General features: G+C 39.1%; 1 long non-coding RNA gene across 1 annotated transcript in view; it reads left to right on the top strand.

Annotated features, from left to right (window-relative positions):
• The window catches only part of LOC147340278 (uncharacterized), a 64,115-nt gene extending 45,978 nt beyond the window's left edge, over positions 1 to 18,137 (top strand). The window contains exon 2 of the long non-coding RNA XR_015159934.1: positions 16,546 to 18,137. This is a non-coding gene — a long non-coding RNA (uncharacterized LOC147340278). The remainder of the gene's footprint in view (positions 1 to 16,545) is intronic.
• The last annotated feature ends 786 nt before the right edge of the window (positions 18,138 to 18,923 follow it).

The raw sequence follows: 18,923 nt of genomic DNA, 5'->3' as shown, positions 1-18,923 counted from the left end.
CTCTAGGTGAATAATCACACCATCGTGGTTATCTGGGCCATTTAGATCTTTTTGTATAGTTCTTCTGTGTATTCTTGCCACCTCTTCTTAATCTCTTTCTGCTTCTGTTAGTTCCAAACCGTTTATGTCCTTTATTGTGCCTATCTTTGCATGAAATTTTCCCTTGGTATCCCTAATATTTTTGAAGAGATCTCTAGTCTTTCCCATTCTATTGTTTTCTTCAGTCTCTTTGCATTGATCACTGAGGAAGTCTTTCTTCTCTCTCTTTGCTGTTCTTTGGAACTTTGCATTCACATGGGTATATCTTTCCTTTTCTCCTTTGCCTTTCACTTTTTTTCAAAGCTATTTGTAAGGCCTCCCCAGCCAACCATTTTGCCTTGTTGCAATTCTTTTTCTTGCATTTATTTTTCTTCCTTGATCACTGCCTCATGTACAATGTCATGAAACCTCCATCCATAGTTCTTCAGGCACTCTGTCTATCAGATCTAATCCATTGAATATATTTGTCACTTTCACTGTATAATCCGTAAGGGATTTGATTCAGGTCATGCCTGAATGGCCTAGTGGTTTTCCCTACTTTCTTCAATTTAAGTGTGAATTTTGCAATAAGGCATTCATGATCTGAGTCACAGTCAGCTCCTGGTCTAAATTAGTGACGTGTTGTGTTAGTTCAGCTGTTTTTTAACCTAGAAGTAAATAACTTTTGAGATCCTGCTTTAGGTTCTCCTTTCTCTGTAAAGAGCTGCCATCTGTAAACATAGTTACATCTGGATTTTCTTATGGTTTATCTTTTAAGTTCTCACTTGCCAAGCAATTTAAAGCTAGGACTTGATGACAGTCATGCTCTGCTTTTTGTTAATCTAATGATTTAGGAAGGGATGCAGCCTAGTTTCAAGTTGAGCAAGTTTTTAGCTGAACTATGAGCAGGGATTGGTATCTGAGAAGCCAATTGTCTGATATCCACAAACCTCCCTTGGAGTTCAAAATTCCAGAAATATCATGTGAAGTATAGACTATCATATCTCGGCCTATAATTAATTTAGGAGCTTCAGGAATTAATAGGTCTACTGAGGCCACTATCCTTAGACAATGTGGCCATACTTGAGCTATAGGATCAAGTTCTTTGCTCAAATAATCACCAGGTTGTTGTGAGTTTCCTTTGGGTTGTGTTAGGTCTCACAGTGGTATTCTTGATCTCTCTCTTATAAAAAAATTAAATTGGTCTCCTGTAGGCAGACTGAGAGCAGGGGCCTGACAAAGAGCCTGTTGTAAAGTTTTAAATGAATATATTTCTTCAGATTCCCATTGTAATATCCTTTGTCCTGATTGTCGAGTCTCTTTCAATAAGTTATATAGAGGTCAAGCCAGTTCTCCATATCCAGGAATCCAAATTTGGCAGTAGCCAGTTATACCAAGGAAACCGCGGAGTTGTCTAATAGTACTAGGGCAAAGATGTTGTAAGATGGTCTTTATTCTTTCCTTCCCTAAGGCTCAAGTTCCATGTGAAAGTTCGAGTCCTAAATATTTAACTTCCTATTGGCATATCTGAGTTTTAGATTTTGACATTTTGCAAGCACATTGGGTTAGATAATTAAGATGATTACAGGCAGCTTGGTCACATGGTTCCTTTGTGTCAGAACAAAGGAAAATATCATCTACATATTGGATAGTTTTTATAGGCTCTGGTGCCTGAAACATAGCTAGGTCTTAAGCCAAAGCCTGTCCAAACAAGTGAGGACTATCTCTGAATCCTTGAGGCAACATTGCCGAAGTTATTTGGGTAGAGGAACCAGATGGATCCTCAAAAACAAACAAGAATTGTGAACTTTGGGCTAGAGGAATACAAAAGGAGACATCCTTTAAATCTAATACAGTAAACCAGGCTGCTGTTTCTGGGATCTGGGAAAGTAAAGTATAGGGGTTAGGCAGCACAGGATGTAATGGAATTACAGCTTCATTAATGAGACAAAGGCCTTGTACTAGGTGCCATTCTCTGTTGGATTTTTGTACTCCTAGAATAGGCGTGTGTGTGTTACAAGAGCTGTTTCATTTAACTAAGAGCCCCTGTTCTTGAGATTTTTAATTAGGGGAATGAGTCCCTGTCGTGCCTCTGGTTTTAGGTGATATAGTTTTTGATGGGAAAAGTTATTAGGACCTTTAAGAGTTATCTGTGTTGGCTGAGCAGAGACTGCACTTCCTATCTCTCCTCCAGTTGCCCAACCTCAGGGTTAATATCTATTTTTGTTCGGGGTACACATAAGTTTTCTGTGGATTCATGTCAATATATGGCAAAACCACTACAATATTATAAAGTAAATAGTCTCCAATTAAAATAAATAAATTTATATTTAAAAATAAATAAAAAAGAAAAAAGTTTTATGAGGATTCCACTTTCATATGGATTGAAGCTTGCATCTTAGATAGTATATCTTTTCCCAGGATGGGAGTTGAGCTTTCTGGTATTATCAGGAAGGCATGGGAAAAGGGAATGGAATCCCAGCCACAGCTCAATGGTTCTGTAAATAATTTTGTAATAGACTTCCCAGAAATTCCATGTATAGTGGTTGATTTATTTGAGGGAGGTCCTGGATTAGAGAGGAGGGCCAAAAATGTGGCTCCCATATCAAGAAGAAAGTTAGCAGAGTGGCCTCCTCCAGTCAGAGTTACCCGAAGCTCCTGTGCTGTGATGAAGATAGGAGCCAAAGTGGGAAGCCCTGGGCCCCATCAGTTTTGATCTTGGGTCGGAGGAACTAACCCCAAAGACCCACGTCTCTGAGGGAAGTCTCTCCCCCAGTGATAACCTCGACAAAGGGTACATGGCTTAGGTGCTGGTACCTTAGCCTAGGGGCATTTTCCCTTGAAGTGTCCCTCCTTGCCACAGAGGAAATGGGGACTGGGTATCAGCTTTTGTCCTCCTGCTTTTGCAACTCTATAGTTAACTCCCTGTAGGGCCATAGCAAGAGCTTCAGTCTTTTCCTTATCTCTCCTCTATTCTCCTCATGCTCCTCTTGATCTCTATTATAAAACACAAACGTGGCAGTTTTTAGCAGACTCTCTAGATCTTGTTTGGGGTCAAAAGCCGACTTTCGGAGCTTACTCCTAATGTCTGGGGCTGACTGAGTAATAAATTTATCCTTAAGAATAATTTGGGGGGCGGTCCTAAGATGGTGGAGGAATAGGATGGGGAGACCACTTTCTCCCCCACAAATTCATTGAAAGAACATTTGAACGCTGAGCAAACTCCACAAAACAACTTCTGAATGCTGGCAGAGGACATCAGGCACCAAGAAAAGCATCCTATTGTCTTCAAAAGGAGGTAGGACAAAATATAAAAGATAAAAAGAGAGACAAAAAAGTTAGGGACAGAGATACATTCCTGGAAGGGAGTCTTAAAAGAGAAGTTTCCAAACACCAGGAAACCCTCTCTCTGGCAGGTCTGGGGGAAGTTTTTCAATATCAGAGGGCAACATAACTGGGAGGAAAAATAAATAAATAAAACCCACCGATTACCAACCTAATGGCAACTCTCAGCAGAGAAGTACCCCCAGATCCTCATATCCGCCACCAGCAAGCGGGGGCTGAATGGGAAGGAGCGGGCTGCATTGCTTAGGGTCAGGACTAGGCCTGAATGCCCTGAGGGCAATCTGAGGGAGCTAACGTGAGAGCAACCTAAACTGTGGGATAGCCAGAGAGAGAGAGAGGGGAAAAAGAGAGAGAGAGAGAGAGAGAGAGAGCGCTATCCCACGAAAAGCCCTAACCTAAGGCACTGCTGGCTTGCTCACAGAACAAAGGACTGAGTGAATACCAGAGGAGAGCTAGCTGGCTATGGACCAGACCATCCCCTGCCAGAGGCAGGGGGCAGGAACGTCCAGCCAGATCTGGAAAGGGGCAAACTCGGCCTCAGAGAGGGCATCCCCTACCAAACTGCAAACAGGCTTCAGTTTCTAACCAAAGACTTCCTGGGATTCTTGATGGTTGACATCCACTGGGAGGGTCGCAGCCAGAGATCAGCTCCCCAGAAGAGACACACACAGCACACTGGAGACGGGCACGCCTCAGAAACCGAGCAGCTGGGACTGGGGAGGTGATAAGACCTCCTGGGGAGAGTGCGCTCACCAAGCACCCGGTCGCCTGAGCTGCTAGGACCTGGGAAGGGCACAAAACGCAGGCCCAACCGAGTCTGAGCCTTTGTGGACTACCCGAGAACCTGAACCTGAGAGGCTTAGACCTAGGAAGTGCACGCAACCCAGGGACCGCTCCCTGCAGAGCAACCTGAAACCTGAGCAGTGCAGACTGGGAAAGCACACACGCTGTGAGCGGGGGGAAAACCCAGTGTGGCCGAGACGCTGCGGGCACTCCCCACATATGCCAGTGATATTTGTTTGCAGTGTTCCTCCCTCCCCACAGCACAACTGAACAAGTGAGCCTAAACAAGAGACCACCTTTGCCCCCTTGTGTCAGGGCGGAAATTAGACACTGAAGAGACCTGCAAACAGAAGAAGCCAAATAAACCCAGGGAACGGCTTTGGAAGTGACAGGTGCAACAGATTAAAATCCCTGTAGTTAACACTGACTACATTGGAAGGGCCCCATAGATCTTGAGAAGTATAAGCTGGAACAAGGAACTATCTGAAATTGAACTGACCCCAGACTGCCTGCAACAGCTCAAGAGAAATTCCTAGATATATTTTTACTATTATCATGTTTTTAATTTTTTTTCCTTTTTTAAGTCCTCTATTACTCCTTTAATTTTCATTTTTATAACCTACTATTACCTTGCTAAAAAAAAAAAGAAAGACCTTATTTTTAAAGCAAACTTCATATATATTTCTTATACTTTTTGTGATTTTGTTTGGACTTTTTTTTTAATATTGTGTTTTTGAGAGTCTAACCTCTACTCTAGATTTTTAATCTTTGCCTTATGGTATTTGTTATCAATTTTGTACTTTTAAGAATCAACCAATACAATATTGTAAAGTAATTAGCCTCCAACTAAAATAAATAAATTTTAAAAAAATTTAAAAAATGTGAATTTAAGCTAAAAAAAAGAATCAAATCTTCAGTACCCATTTTAACTTAAGAGTGTGATTACTGGCTTGATTACTCTCTCCCCCTTTTGACATTCCTTTTTCTCCCCCAGGTTACCTCTATCTCCTCCCTTCCCCTTCTCTTCTCAACCCAACTCTGTAAATCTGTGTGTGTGTTCTGGGCTGTGGAGAACACTTAGGAAACAAAGTACTGCCTAGATCTCCCTCTCACTCCTTTTGATTCCCCCCTTTCTCCTCCTGCCCACCTCTATCTCCTTCCTACCTCTTCTCTTCTCTATGTTACTTCATGAACCTCTATGAGGGCTCCAGACTGTGGAGATCACATAGGGAATTGTTTACTTGTTAGCTTGCTCTCTCCCCTTTTGATTCCCCCTCTTCACCTCCTGGTCACTTCTATCTCCCTCCTCCCTCTTATCTTCTCCATGTAACTCTGCAAACTTCTCTGGGTTTCCCTCACTGTGGAGAATCTTTTCACCATTAACATAAAAGTTTTATCGTCAGTGCTGTATGGATGGAGAAGTCTTGAGGCTAGTGTAAGAATAAGACTGAAAACCAGAAGCAGAAGGTTTAAGCCCCAAACCTGAGAATACCAGAGAACTCCTGACTCCAGGGAACATTAATTGATAAGAGATAATCCAAAAGCCTCCATACCTTCACTGAAACCAAGCACCACCCAAGAGCCAATAAGTTCCAGAGAAAGACATACTACACAAATTCTCCAGCAATGCAGGAATATAGCCCTGAGCTTCAACATACAGACTGCCCAAAGTCACACCAAACCCATAGACATCTCAAAACTGACTACTGGACACTTCATTGCACTCCAGAGAGAAGAAATCCAGCAGCACCCACCAGAACACTGATGCAAGTTCCCTTACCAAGAAACCTTGACAAGCCACTCATCCAACCCCACCCACAGGGAGCAACCTCCACAATAAAAAGGAACCACAAACTTCCAGAATACAGAAAGGCCACCCCAAACACAGCAATTTAACAAGATGAAAAGGCAGAGGCAGAGAAATAATAAGCAGGTAAAGGAACATGATAAATGACCACCAAACCAAACAAAAGAGGAGGAGTTAGGGAGTCTACCTGAAAAAGTATTCAGAATAATGATAGTAAAAATGATCAAAAATCTTGAAAACAAAATGGAGTTACAAATAAACAGCCTGGAGACAAGGACTGAGAAGATGCAAGAAATGTTTAGCAAGGACATAGAAGAAACAAGAAAGAGTTAATCAATAATGAATAATGCAATAAATGAGATAAAAAAAAAACACTCTGGAGGGAACAAATAGTAGAATAACGGAGGCAGAAGATAGGATAAATGAGGTAGAAGATAGAATGATAGAAATAAATGAGAGTAGAAAAAAGAAAAATGAATTAAAATAAATGAGGACAATCTCAGGGACCTCTGGGACAATGTGAAACACCCCAACATTTGAATCATAGGAGTCCCAGAAGAAGAAGACAAAAAGAAAGGCCATGAGAAAATATTTGAGGAGATAATAGTTGAAACTTCCCTAAAATGGGGAAGGAAATAATCGCCTAAGTCCAAGAAACCCAGAGAGTCCCACACAGGATAAACCCAAGGTGAAACATCCCAAGACACATATTAATCAAATTAACAAAGATCAAACACAAAGAACAAATATTAAAAGCAGCAAGGGAAAAAAAAAACAAAAACAAAAACAAATAACACACAAGGGGATTCTCATAAGGATAGCAGCTGATATTTCAATAGAAACTCTTCAGGCCAGAAGGGAATGGCAGGACATATTTAAAGTGATGAAAGAAAACAACCTACAACTCAGATTACTGTACCCAGCAAGGATCTCATTCAAATATGAAGGGGAAATCAAAAGCTTTACAGACAAGCAAAAGTTGAGAGAATTCAGCACCACCAAACCAGCTCTCCAACAAATGCTAAAGGATCTTCTCTAGACAGGAAACAGAAAGGGTGTATAAACTCAAACCCAAAACAACACAGTAAATGGCAACGGGATCATACTTATCAATAATTACCTTAAATGTAAATGAGTTGAATCCCCCAACCAAAAAACAAAGACTGACTGAATGGATACAAAAACAAGACCCCTATGTATGCTGTCTACAAGAGACCCACCTCAAAACAAGGGACACATACAGACTGAAAGTGAAGGGCTGGAAAAAGATATTTCACACAAATGGAGACCAAAAAAGCAGGAGTAGCAATACTCATATCAGATAAAATAGACTTTAAAACAAAGGCTGTGAAAAAAAGACAAAGAATGACAGTACATAATTATCAAAGGATCAATCCAAGAAGAAGATATAACAATTATAAATATAAATGCACTCAACATAGGAGCACTGTAATATGTAAGGCAAATGTTAACAAGTATGAAAGGGGAAATTAACAATAACACAATAACAGTGGGAGACTTTAATGCCCCACTCATACCTATAGATAGATCAACAAAACAGAAAATTAACAAGGAAACACAAACTTTAAATGACACAATGGACCAGTTAGACTTAATTTGATATCTATAGGACATTTCACCCCAAAACAATGAATTTCACCTCTTTCTCAAGTGCACACGGAACCTTCTCCAGGATAGATCACATCCTGGGCCATAAAACTAGCCTTGGTAAATTCAAAGAAATTGAAATCATTCCAATCATCTTTTCTGACCACAATGCAGTAAGATTAGATGTCAATTACAGGAAAAAAAAAATATTAAAAATTCCAACATATGGAGGCTGAACAACACGCTGCTGAATAACCAACAAATCACAAAAGAAATAAAAAAAGAAATCAAAATATGCATAGAAACGAATAAAACTGAAAAGACAACAACCCAAAACCTATTGGACACTGTAAAAACAGTGCTAAGGGGAAGGTTTATAGCAATACAGGCTTACCTCAAGAAACAAGAGAAAAGTCAAAAAAATAACCAAACTCTACACCTAAAGCAACTAGAAAAGGAAGAAATGAAGAACCCCAGGGTTAGTAGAAGGGAAGAAATCTTAAAAATTAGGGCAGAAATAAATGCAAAAGAGACAAAAGAGACCATAGCAAAAATCAACAAAGCTAAAAGCTGTTTATTTGAGAAGATAAATAAAACTGACAAACTATTAGCCAGACTCATCAAGAAAAAAGGGAGAAGAATCAAATCAATAAAATTAGAAATGAAAATGGAGATATCACAATGGACAAAACAGAAATACAAAGGATCATAAGAGACTACTATCAGCAACTATATGCCAATAAAATGGACAACGTGGAAGAAATGGACAAATTCTTAGAAAAGTATTACTTTCCAAAACTGAACCAGGAAGAAATAGAAAATCTTAACAGACCCATCACAAGCATGGAAATCGAAACTGTAATCAGAAATCTACCAGCAAACAAAAGCCCCCAATCAGACGGCTGCACAGCTGAATTCTACCACAAATTTACAGAAGAGCTAACACCTATCTTACTCAAACTCTTCCAGAAAGCTGCAGAAGAAGGTAAACTTCCAAACACATTCCATGAGGCCACCCTAATACCAAAACCAGACAAAGATGCAACACACACACACACACACACACACACACACACACACACTACAGGCCAATATCACTGAGGAACATAAATGCAAAAATCCTTAACAAAATTCTAGCAAATAGAATCCAACAACATATTAAAAAGATCATACATCGTGACCAAGTGGGATCCCAGGGATGCAGAGGTTCTTGAATATCCACAAATCAATCAATGTAATACACCACATTAACAATTGAAAGATAAAAAAGATATGATTATCTCAATAGATGCAGAGAAAGCCTTTGACAAAATTCAACATCCATTTATGATAAAAAACACTCCAGAAAGCAGAAATAGAAGGAACATACCTCAACATAATAAAAGCTATATATTACAAACCCACAGCAAACATTACACTCATTGGTGAAAAATGGAAGTATTTCCCCTACAGTCAGGAACAAGACGAGGGTGCCCACTCTCACCACTACTATTCAACATAGTTTTGGAAGTTTTGGCCACAGCAATCAGAGAAGAAAAAAAATAAAATGAACCCAAATTGGAAAAGAAGATGTAAAACTCTCACTGTAGATGACATGATCCTCTACATAGAACCCTAAAGACTCTACCAGAAAATTACTAGAGCTCATCAATGAATACAGTAAAGTTGCAGGAAATAAAATTAACACACAGAAATCCCTTACAATCCTATACATTAACAATGAAAACACAGAAAGAGGAATTAAGGAAACAATTCCATTCACCATTGCAATGAAAATAATTAAATATTTAGGAATATATCTACCTAAAGAAACAAAATACCTATATATAGAAAACTATAAAACACTGATGAAAGAAATCAAAGAGGACACAAATGGAGACATATACCATGTTCATGGGTTGGAAGAATCAATATAGTGAAAATGAGTATACTATCCAAAGCAATCTATAGATTCAGTGCAATCCCTATCAAGATACCAACGGAACTTTTCATAGACCTAGAACAAATAATTTCGCAATTTGTATGGAAATATAAAAAACCTCAAATAGCCAAAGCAATCTTGAGAAAGAAGGGTGGAAGTGAAGGAATCAACCTGCCTGACTTCAGGCTCTACTACAGAGCTACAGTCATCAATACAGTATGGTACTCACACAAAGACAGAAATATAGATCAATGGAACAAAATAGAAAGCCCAGAGATAAATCCACGCACCTATGGACACCTTATCTTTGACAAAGGAGGCAAGAATATACAGTGGAGAAAAGACAATCTCTTTAACAAGTAGTGCTGAGAAAACTGGTCAACCACTTGTAAAAGAATGAAACTAGAACACTTTCTAACACCATATACAAAAATAAACTCAAAATGGATTAAAGATCTAAATGTAAGACCAGAAACTATAAAACTCCTAGAGGAAAACATAGGCAAAACACTCTCTGAAATAAATCACAGCAGGATCCTCTATGACCCACCTCCCAGAGTAATGGAAATAAAAGCAAAAATAAACAAATGTGACCTAATTAAACTTAAAAGCTTTTGCACAACGAAGGAAACTATAAACAAAGTGAGAAGACAGCCTTCAGAATGGGAGAAAATAATAGTAAATGAAGCAACTTACAAAGAATTAATCTCAAACATATACAAGCAACTCCTGCAGCTCAACTGCAGAAAAATAAATGACCCCATCAAAAAATGGGCCAAATAACTAAACAGACATTTCTCCAAAGAAGACATACAGATGGTTAACAAACATATGAAAAGATGCTCAACATCACTCATTATCAGAGAAATGCAAATCAAAGCCACAATGAGGTACCGTATCTGCTGGTCAGAATGGCTGCTATCCAAAAATCTACAAACAATAAATGCTGGAGAGGGTGTGGAGAAAAGGGAACCCTCTTACACTGTTGGTGGGAATGCAAACTAGTACAGCCACTATAGAGAACAGTGTGGAGATGCCTTAAAAAGCTGGAAGTAGACCTGCCGTATGACCAGTCCCACTGCTCGGCATACACGCTGAGAAATCCAGAATTGAAAGAGACACATGTATCCCAATGTTCATTGCAGCACTATTTACAATAGCTAGGACATGGAAGAAATCTAGATGTCCATCAGCAGACAAATGGATAAGAAAGCTGTGTTACATATACATAATGGAATATTACTCAGCCATTAAAAAAAGAATACTTTTGAATCAGTTCTAATGAGGTGGGTGAAACTGGAGCTTATTATACAGAGTCAAGTAAGCGAGAAAGAAAAACACCAATACAGTGTACTAACACATATATATGGAATTTAGAAAGATGGTAATTATAATCCTATATTTGAGACAGCAAAAGAGGCACAGATGTATACAACAGTCTTTTGGACTCTGTGGGAGAAGGCGAGGGTGGGATTATCTGAGAGAATAGCGTTGAAACATGTATATTATCATATGTGAAACAGATCTCCAGTCCTTGTTCGATGCATGAGACAGGGTGCTCAGGGCTGGTGTACTGGGATGACCCAGAGGGATGGGATGGGGAGGGAGGTGGGAGGGGGTTTCAGGATTGGGAACCTATGGCTGATTCATGTCAACGTATGGCAAAAACCACTACAATACTGTAAAGTAGTTAGCCTCCAAATAAAATAAATATATTTTAAAAAATGGTAAGAAAATATGAAAAATCAGTTCATAGAAAATGAGATTAAAATCACAAATAATCATGAAACATTCCTCAAACACTCATGAAAGGAAAATTAAATTTTCATGAAGATGAAATTTAAATAAAAATTAAAAAGAGAAAAAGAAGAATTTGGCCCTCCATGGACCACTGGAGTCGGAGAAGGCAATGGCAACCCACTCCAGTACTCTTGCCTGGAGAATCCCAGGGATGGGGGAGCCTGGTGGGCTGCTATTTATGAGGTCACACAGAGTCGGACACGACTGAAGCGACTTAGCAGCAGCAGACCACTGAAGTATGGTCCGTTGGAGTATTTTTTCTCAATGCCTCCCTGAGTCTTTCCATAAAAGTCAAAGGACTTTCCTTTTCTCCCTTATTTACTTTGGATAACTTTGAGTAGTTTAAAGGCTCAGTCCATGCCCTTTTTAACCCTTCAATAATGCAGGTAATAAAATGTTTTCTATCCCAACCACCCCTATCATCCTTATTTGGAGCCCAATTAGGGTCATTGATGGCCACCGCTTGGCAGCCCATGGGAAATTGGGCTAATTGCTCACTTGACCTGCCCCGTGCATTAATAGCATACCATTCATCTCTCCATTCTTGAGCAAGTTTAATTAACTTTTCTCTATCTCCTCCAGTGAATGTTTGGCTTAGTAGCAACATAATGTCTCTCCAGGCTAGGTCAAAGGATTGTGTAAGACCCTGGAAATTTTCTATATGTTTATCCGGCTTATTGGTGAAATTTCCCAGGCATATTTTAATTTGCTGTAGGTCCTGGAGAAGGAAAGGAACGTGGACCCATACTTGCCCCCATTCCCCACTTGCTACTTCTTGTAATGAAAGGAAAGAAGGATACAGCTTTGAAGTAGGAATCACCAGTGGTATTGACAGGGACTGGTGAGGTTCTGGGGGATTTGATTTAGTCAGTCCCAGATAAGGGTAACAGTTTTGACTTAGAGATTCAGAAGAAACTACAGGCGGTACAGATTGAGAAAACCCACAATTCTTACATGAGGTGGGGTCTTCTCTTAAAGCAAAGAAAACCTGTACATAAGGGATTTCCGACTGTTTCCCCTCCCATTTACAAGAAAGACTTAAGAGTAAGATGGTGTTGTAATTAAGTGTGCCCTCAGGGGGACATCTTTCACCATCAGATAAGTTATATTGGGGCCATGTCTTGGTGCAGAAAAAGATCAAATGTTTTTTCTTTAGGGTTTGAGGGTCCAGTTGTTCCCAGTTCTTCAGGATACATGCCAGAAGTGTCTGCTTTGAGCTGGCTGATAGGTTCGATGAAGTTGTTCCCATCTGAAAAAGAGAAAAGGCCAGTGTTCAGCACTTTTTGTCTTTTGTCTAGTTCCTCCTGTCAAGAGGGCATCCCTTCTTTTGGACCGAGAGCAAAGAAGCATTAGTGGTACATGCCTCCATCAACATTCTTTTAGCCTGACTAGACTTAACTGCCCATTACCAGCATAGCCTGAACTTTCATCCCTGTCTTTTCCCCACCTTAAGACAGAGGTGCCAGAGCTTAGGGTTGTGGGTTTTCCTACATTTTTGAGCGACTGGCATGCATAAACAGAATTTCCCTTTCTCTTACGTTTCACTGAAACATTGTGAGAGAAAAACAGCATATGTTCTGCAGTTCTTGCTGATTTAGCATCCTTGCAGAGCATTCACTCAGTACCGTCAAGTCAACTGGTCAGTGCCTAGACTTGGGGCCACTGTCTACTGACTCTGTCTACCACTGAAACCCAAGCAGGCTATGGGAAAATAAAATAGCTTAGGGAGACTATACAGTTAGGCTGTGAGAGACAAGAAATAGGATCGAGAGTGTTTGCCCTTACCTTGAGTAGGCATTGAAGGATCCTGGACAAGCCCCTGAAAAATGAAATGGGAATCAGAGTTCTTGTTCCTGGAACCAAAGTATGAACTTTGCAAACAAACAAAACACTCACAGTAGCAAGAAAACAGAGTTTATTTCAGAGAGAAAGAAAGCACAAAGCTCTCAGCATAGACACTGAGAGGAGGTGAAGTGCCTGAAAAGGCAGGACTTACAGCAGTTTATATCCTTACTAATATTGATTTGTACACTTTTGATTGGTTCTTACTTTTAACATATGTCATTCCTAACCAATCAGTTTAAAGGTCGTAATGTTTATCTTGACATCTTTATGGCTTATTTTGATCCTTGGATTCTTAGTTTTCTTAGGCATTAAGTCACCATTCTGCAACCTTTTCTCATGACCCCTGGCCATTTTACAATGGACCAGATGTATGGGCTAAAGACTAATGATCACCTGTTGTTTTTCCTTCAGGCATATCGAACAGAAGTTAATTACTACCCTTTCCTGGTTCTGAGTGCTGATAATGTATTAGACCAAGAACAGATTCCTCTGAGAGCTAGGAATTCAGGACAAAGGGTATAGCTTTAGGTTAATGGAGTGGGATATTTATTGAAACAAGCCGAGGTCTCAGAGTTCCTATACTTAACTGCCTAAGAATTTCTCCCTCAGCAGGAGACATGCCCACCACACAATTTCACTAGTGATTTTTATCACTGAAAAATTAAACTTAAAATGGGAAACAGAATCTCAAAAACAGAAAGAGGAATGTCAGAAATCCAGGCTCTCATGTACTCCAGCCAGATTCATGTACAATACATATAGAGCTCATACCTGCAAGTTCCTAGTTCTTTGGGGAAATTATACTAAATGAGATCTCAACGAAATGGCCAAAACTGAAGTTCTTTTGATATTCCAAAATTGATATTTTTGCATGTGCAGAAAAAGCCAGCCATAAGATCAAATATACTGAAAGGGATATTTACTTTGGTATCTAGAAAGTTCTAAAAGAGAAAATGTTAGATTAACCTCTTTGCAGGAAACCAGGTATAAATTGCTTGAAAATATATCAGAACTAAAAAAGGCTGTTAGCACTGACTCTGCCAGGCTGCAGGTCTAGCAGGGCTGGGAAGTCATATTTGACATTTATGCCATTTGGATTTTGATTTCTGGGCATCATTTTGACATCTTTTTCAGGTACTCTTGCCACTTGCCTTTTGATTTCTGGACATCTCTTTGCCTTTTCTTTTATTCAGAATATGACTTCCGGCTGGTGAGGTTCTGGTTTCATTGCTTTGCTTTAGCGTGCAGACACCTGGTACAAACTGCTTGAGCTAAAATTAGAAGTGCTTCATCTAAGGTTTCACACACCACCTAGAAACACCTTGGAGAATAATAATAATACTGATAATAATTCAAATGACTGGGCAACCTATAGCTATGATCTAATGACAAAGAAAAATTACTTAAAAATATCAGATCTTTTTTGGCACAGGATGAGAAAATGGACTGAAGTTCTCTCATGCCCAGGACTTTTTTTCTATAATCAACAGCCTGGGGCTGATCAAACTAATACTTCTATTTCCCCAGTGGGACAATCCATAAAGGGACCAGCCGTCCATTTCTATCAGGGCCAATTTGAGCACTATCTGGTCTACATTTTGGCTATAAAACTATGACCACAGAAAAATAAAGATGATATTTGACAGTGTGGTCACAATATTCTTTAGAATCCAGAGAAAACTTGAAGAAAAATATATATATATATATATTTATAATTCTTGCCCTAAGGAAATAGTTCTTACTATGCCTTGAGACTTATTTAACTTATATGCAGAGTACATCATGAGAAACACTGGGTTGGAAGAAGCACAAGCTGGAAACAAGATTGCAGGGAGAAATATCAATAACCTCAGATATGCAGATGACACCACCCATATGGCAGAAAGTGAAGAGGAACTAAAAAGCCTCTTGATGAAAATGAAAGAGGAGAGTGAAAAAGTTGGCTTAAAGCTCAATATTCAGAAAACTAAGATCATGGCATATGGTCCCATCACTTCATGGGAAATAGATGGGGAAACAGTGGAAACAGTGTCAGACTTTATTTTTTGGGGCTCCAAAATCACTGTCGATGGTGACTGCAGCCATGAAATTAAAAGACACTTACTCTTTGGAAGGAAAGTTATGACCAACCTAGATAGCATATTAAAAAACAGAGATATTACTTTGCCAACAAAGGTCTGTCTAGTCAAGGCTATGGTTTTTCCAGTCGTCATGTATGGATGTGAAAGTTGGACTGTGAATAAAGCTGAGCGCCAAAGAATTGATGCTTTTGAACTGTGGTGTTGGAGAAGACTCTTGAGAGTCCCTTGGACTGCAAGGAGATCCAACCAGTCCATTCTAAAGGAGATCAGTCCTGGGTGTTCTTTGGAAGGACTGATGCAAAAACTGAAACTCCAGTACTTTGGCCACCTCATGCGAAAAGTTGACTCATTGGAAAAGACTCTGATGCTGGGAGGAATTGGGGGCAGGAGGAGAAGGGGACGACAGAGGATGAGATGGCTGGATGGCATCACCGACTCTATGGAGATGAGTTTGGGTGAACTTCGGGAGTTGGTGATAGACAGGGAGGCCTGCCATGCTGCGATTTATGGGGTCTCAAAGAGTCAGACACGACTGAGTGACTGAACTGAACTGAACTGAACTGATGCCTTGATACCAGAGCTCTCTGGATCACTTACTAGATCATCTCTAACTCCTGAAACTGAAGAAGAAAAAAAAAATGGGAACAAAATATTTTGAAAATTTTCTTATTCTAAGTGTTGTTTACATTTAGTGATGTTTACATTGCAACATCTGATTCATAAATAAGTTTGTGATATCTGATTCATAAACAAAGCTATGAGACCTCTTGTGTCTATTTGTATTTATGCATGTCTCAGTATGTGTCCTTGTTTTTGGATAATATTGCTGAGATTAGTTTGTAATCTATTTGGCCCCAAGAAAAGTAAACCCTTAAGAAATCAAACAGTTTTAAATACAAGAGAAATTAACCTAAATGAATTTCAGGTTCATATGAACTGGGAATTTTTCTGCATTAAATTAATACCTGGTATTTATTTTTGTTTATTGATCTTACAAGAATCATTAACATTAAGCAGAATAATTTTATTGAGCCTAGTTTAAGCTCAATAAAATTGTCCATTACAAGTTTGTCAGCAAGGAAAATAACTTGAGTAAAGAAACCTCTAGGGAAAGAAGAATGTAAATGAGTCAGGAGCTATTGGATAAACTATATTAAGAATAATTATGCTTTAGGAATATCTGTCTAAAATAGTCTCTCTAGATTTTGGTAACACAAATTTCTAGGGTTTTAAAATTTGTGGTAAACTAAGTGATGAAAGTTTATTGAATACCTGTCATTTCCAAATAAAATAAGATTGTAAAACACTGATTCCTGAAAACTAACTTACTCTTACAGAGAGTCAAGTGGGCCTTAGGAAGCATCACTACAAACAAAGCTAGTGGAGGTGATGGATTTCCAGTTGAGCTATTCAAATCCTCAAAGATGATGCTGTGAAAGTGCTGCACTCAATATGTCAACAAATTTGGAAAACTCAGCAGTGGACACAGGAATGGAAAAGATCAGTTTTCATTCCAATCCCAAAGAAAGGCAATGCCAAAGAATGCTCAAACTACCACACAATTGCAGTCATCTCACGCTCTAGTAAATTAATGCTCCAAATTCTCCAAGCCAGGCTTCAGCAATATGTGAACCATGAACTTTCAGATGTTCAAGTTGGGTTTAGAAAAAGCAGAGGAACCAGAGATCAAATTGCCAACATCCGCTGGATCATCAAAAAAGCAGAGAGTTCCAGAAAAACATCTATTTCTGCTTTATTGACTATGCCAAAGCCTTTGACTGTGTGGATCACAATAAACTGTGGAAAATTCTGAAAGAGATGGGCATACCAGACCACCCGACCTGTCTCTTGAGAAACATGTATGCAGGTCAGGAAGCAACAGTTAGAACTGGACATGGAACAACAGACTGGTTCCAAATAGGAAACGGAGTACGTCAAGGCTGTATATTGTTACCTTGCTTATTTAATTTATATGCAGAGTACATCATGAGAAATGCTAGGCTGCAGGAAGCACAAGCTGGAATCCAGATTGATAGAAGAAATATCAATAACCTCAGATATGCAGATGACACCACCCTTATGGCAGAAAGTGAAGAAGAACTAAAAAGCCTCTTGATGAAAGTGAAAGAGAAGAGTGAAAAAGTTGGCTTAAAGCTCAACATTCAGAAAATTAAGATCATGGCATCTGGTCCCATCACTTCATGGGAAATAGATGGGGAAACAGTGGAAACTGGCTGACTTTATTTTTTGAGGCTCCAAAATCACTGCAGATGGTGATTTCAGCCATGAAATTAAAGGACTCTTGCTCCTTGGAGGGAACGTATGACCAACGTAGACAGTATATTAAAAAGCAGTGACATTATTTTGTCAACAAATGTCCGTCTAGTCATTGCTATGGTTTTTCCAGTGATCATGTATGGATGTGAGAGTTGAACCATAAAGAAAGCTGAGCGCTGAAGAATTGATGCTTTTGACCTGTGGTGTTGGAGAAGACTCTTGAGAGTCTCTTGGCCTGCAAGCAGATCCAATCAGTCCATCCTAAAGGAGATCAGTCCTGGATGTTCACTGGAAGGGCTGATGCTGAAGCTGAAACTCCAATACTTTGGCCACCTGATGCGAAGAGCTGACTCATTGGAAAAGACCCTGATGCTGGGAAAGATTAAGGGCAGGAGGAGAAGGGGACAACAGAGGATGAGATGGTTAGATGGTATTACCGACTCAATGGACATGGGTTTTGGTAGACTCTGGCAGTTGGTGATGGAAAGGGAGGCCTGGCGTGCTGAGGTTCATGGGGTCTCAAAGAGTTGAACATGACAGAGTGACTAAACTGAACTTACAGAGAAACTAACCAGCTTTTGGACTATTAATGAATATGTTTGGTGCCATGCTGAGTCATTCTCTATAAGAAAATAAAGGTTTTTAGAAGTTATCACTGGTATTTATGCTCAACAATCTATAGACTGACAAAATAAAGGTCAATTCTTGGTTGCATAAGCAAAGTAGGATGTGTGGTTTCAGTAAAGAAAGTATGAGGAATGGAATTGCAGTTTATGAAGGGAAAAGGAAGTACGTCTGATTTACAGGTGGCTATTTCAGGGTGGGAGAACAAAGTAATGGGTACAGAAATTGACAAGAATGTTTGTGGAAAGTGGACCCTGAAAAAAGAATTTTGTGTATGGCGAGTTTAAGTGAATTTTAAGTTTAAATGAGTTTAGTTTAAGTTTAGTTTAAGTTTAAATGAATTAAGTTTAAAATGAATTTAAGTGTACTTTTAAATGAATTTAAAAGAAAGCTGGTGCAAAAACTTGAATTTGGCTTTTCTCTCTGTTAAGAGGACATACTTTCTTCAGATGTTGAATTGCTTTTGATAACAGATTTCAGTTGCTTTACCTCTTAAATTATCTGTTCTATATTTGCCTTTGAAATAATTTTTGTTATTTTTGCTAAGTGAATAGCTATTTTCTTGGAGTGACCTATGATCCTATCTCACTGAGTGTTCTAAACCCTTTTGATATTTATTGACAAAACTTCCTACATTATCCAAATGAAGCACTTTTGACTTCTAGCTAACTTTGGGATGCTTCAGATGGACCCTGAAACATCCTGAAAAGAGATATTAAATAGGTTCATTTGGTATATGGAATTGCATGGCTAATGTCAAATGGGCAATAAATCGCAGGTTATATTGTATGGTAAATGTTACTAAGATAGATAT

The sequence above is a fragment of the Bos grunniens genome, chromosome X (genome assembly GCF_055505025.1).
Source record: "Bos grunniens cultivar Pamir isolate PY7600 chromosome X, Bosgru_T2T1.0, whole genome shotgun sequence".
NCBI classification, from domain to species: Eukaryota; Metazoa; Chordata; class Mammalia; order Artiodactyla; family Bovidae; genus Bos; species Bos grunniens.
The sequence above is the reverse complement of the archived record's forward strand: the minus strand, read 5'-3'. Positions and strand labels throughout refer to the sequence as shown.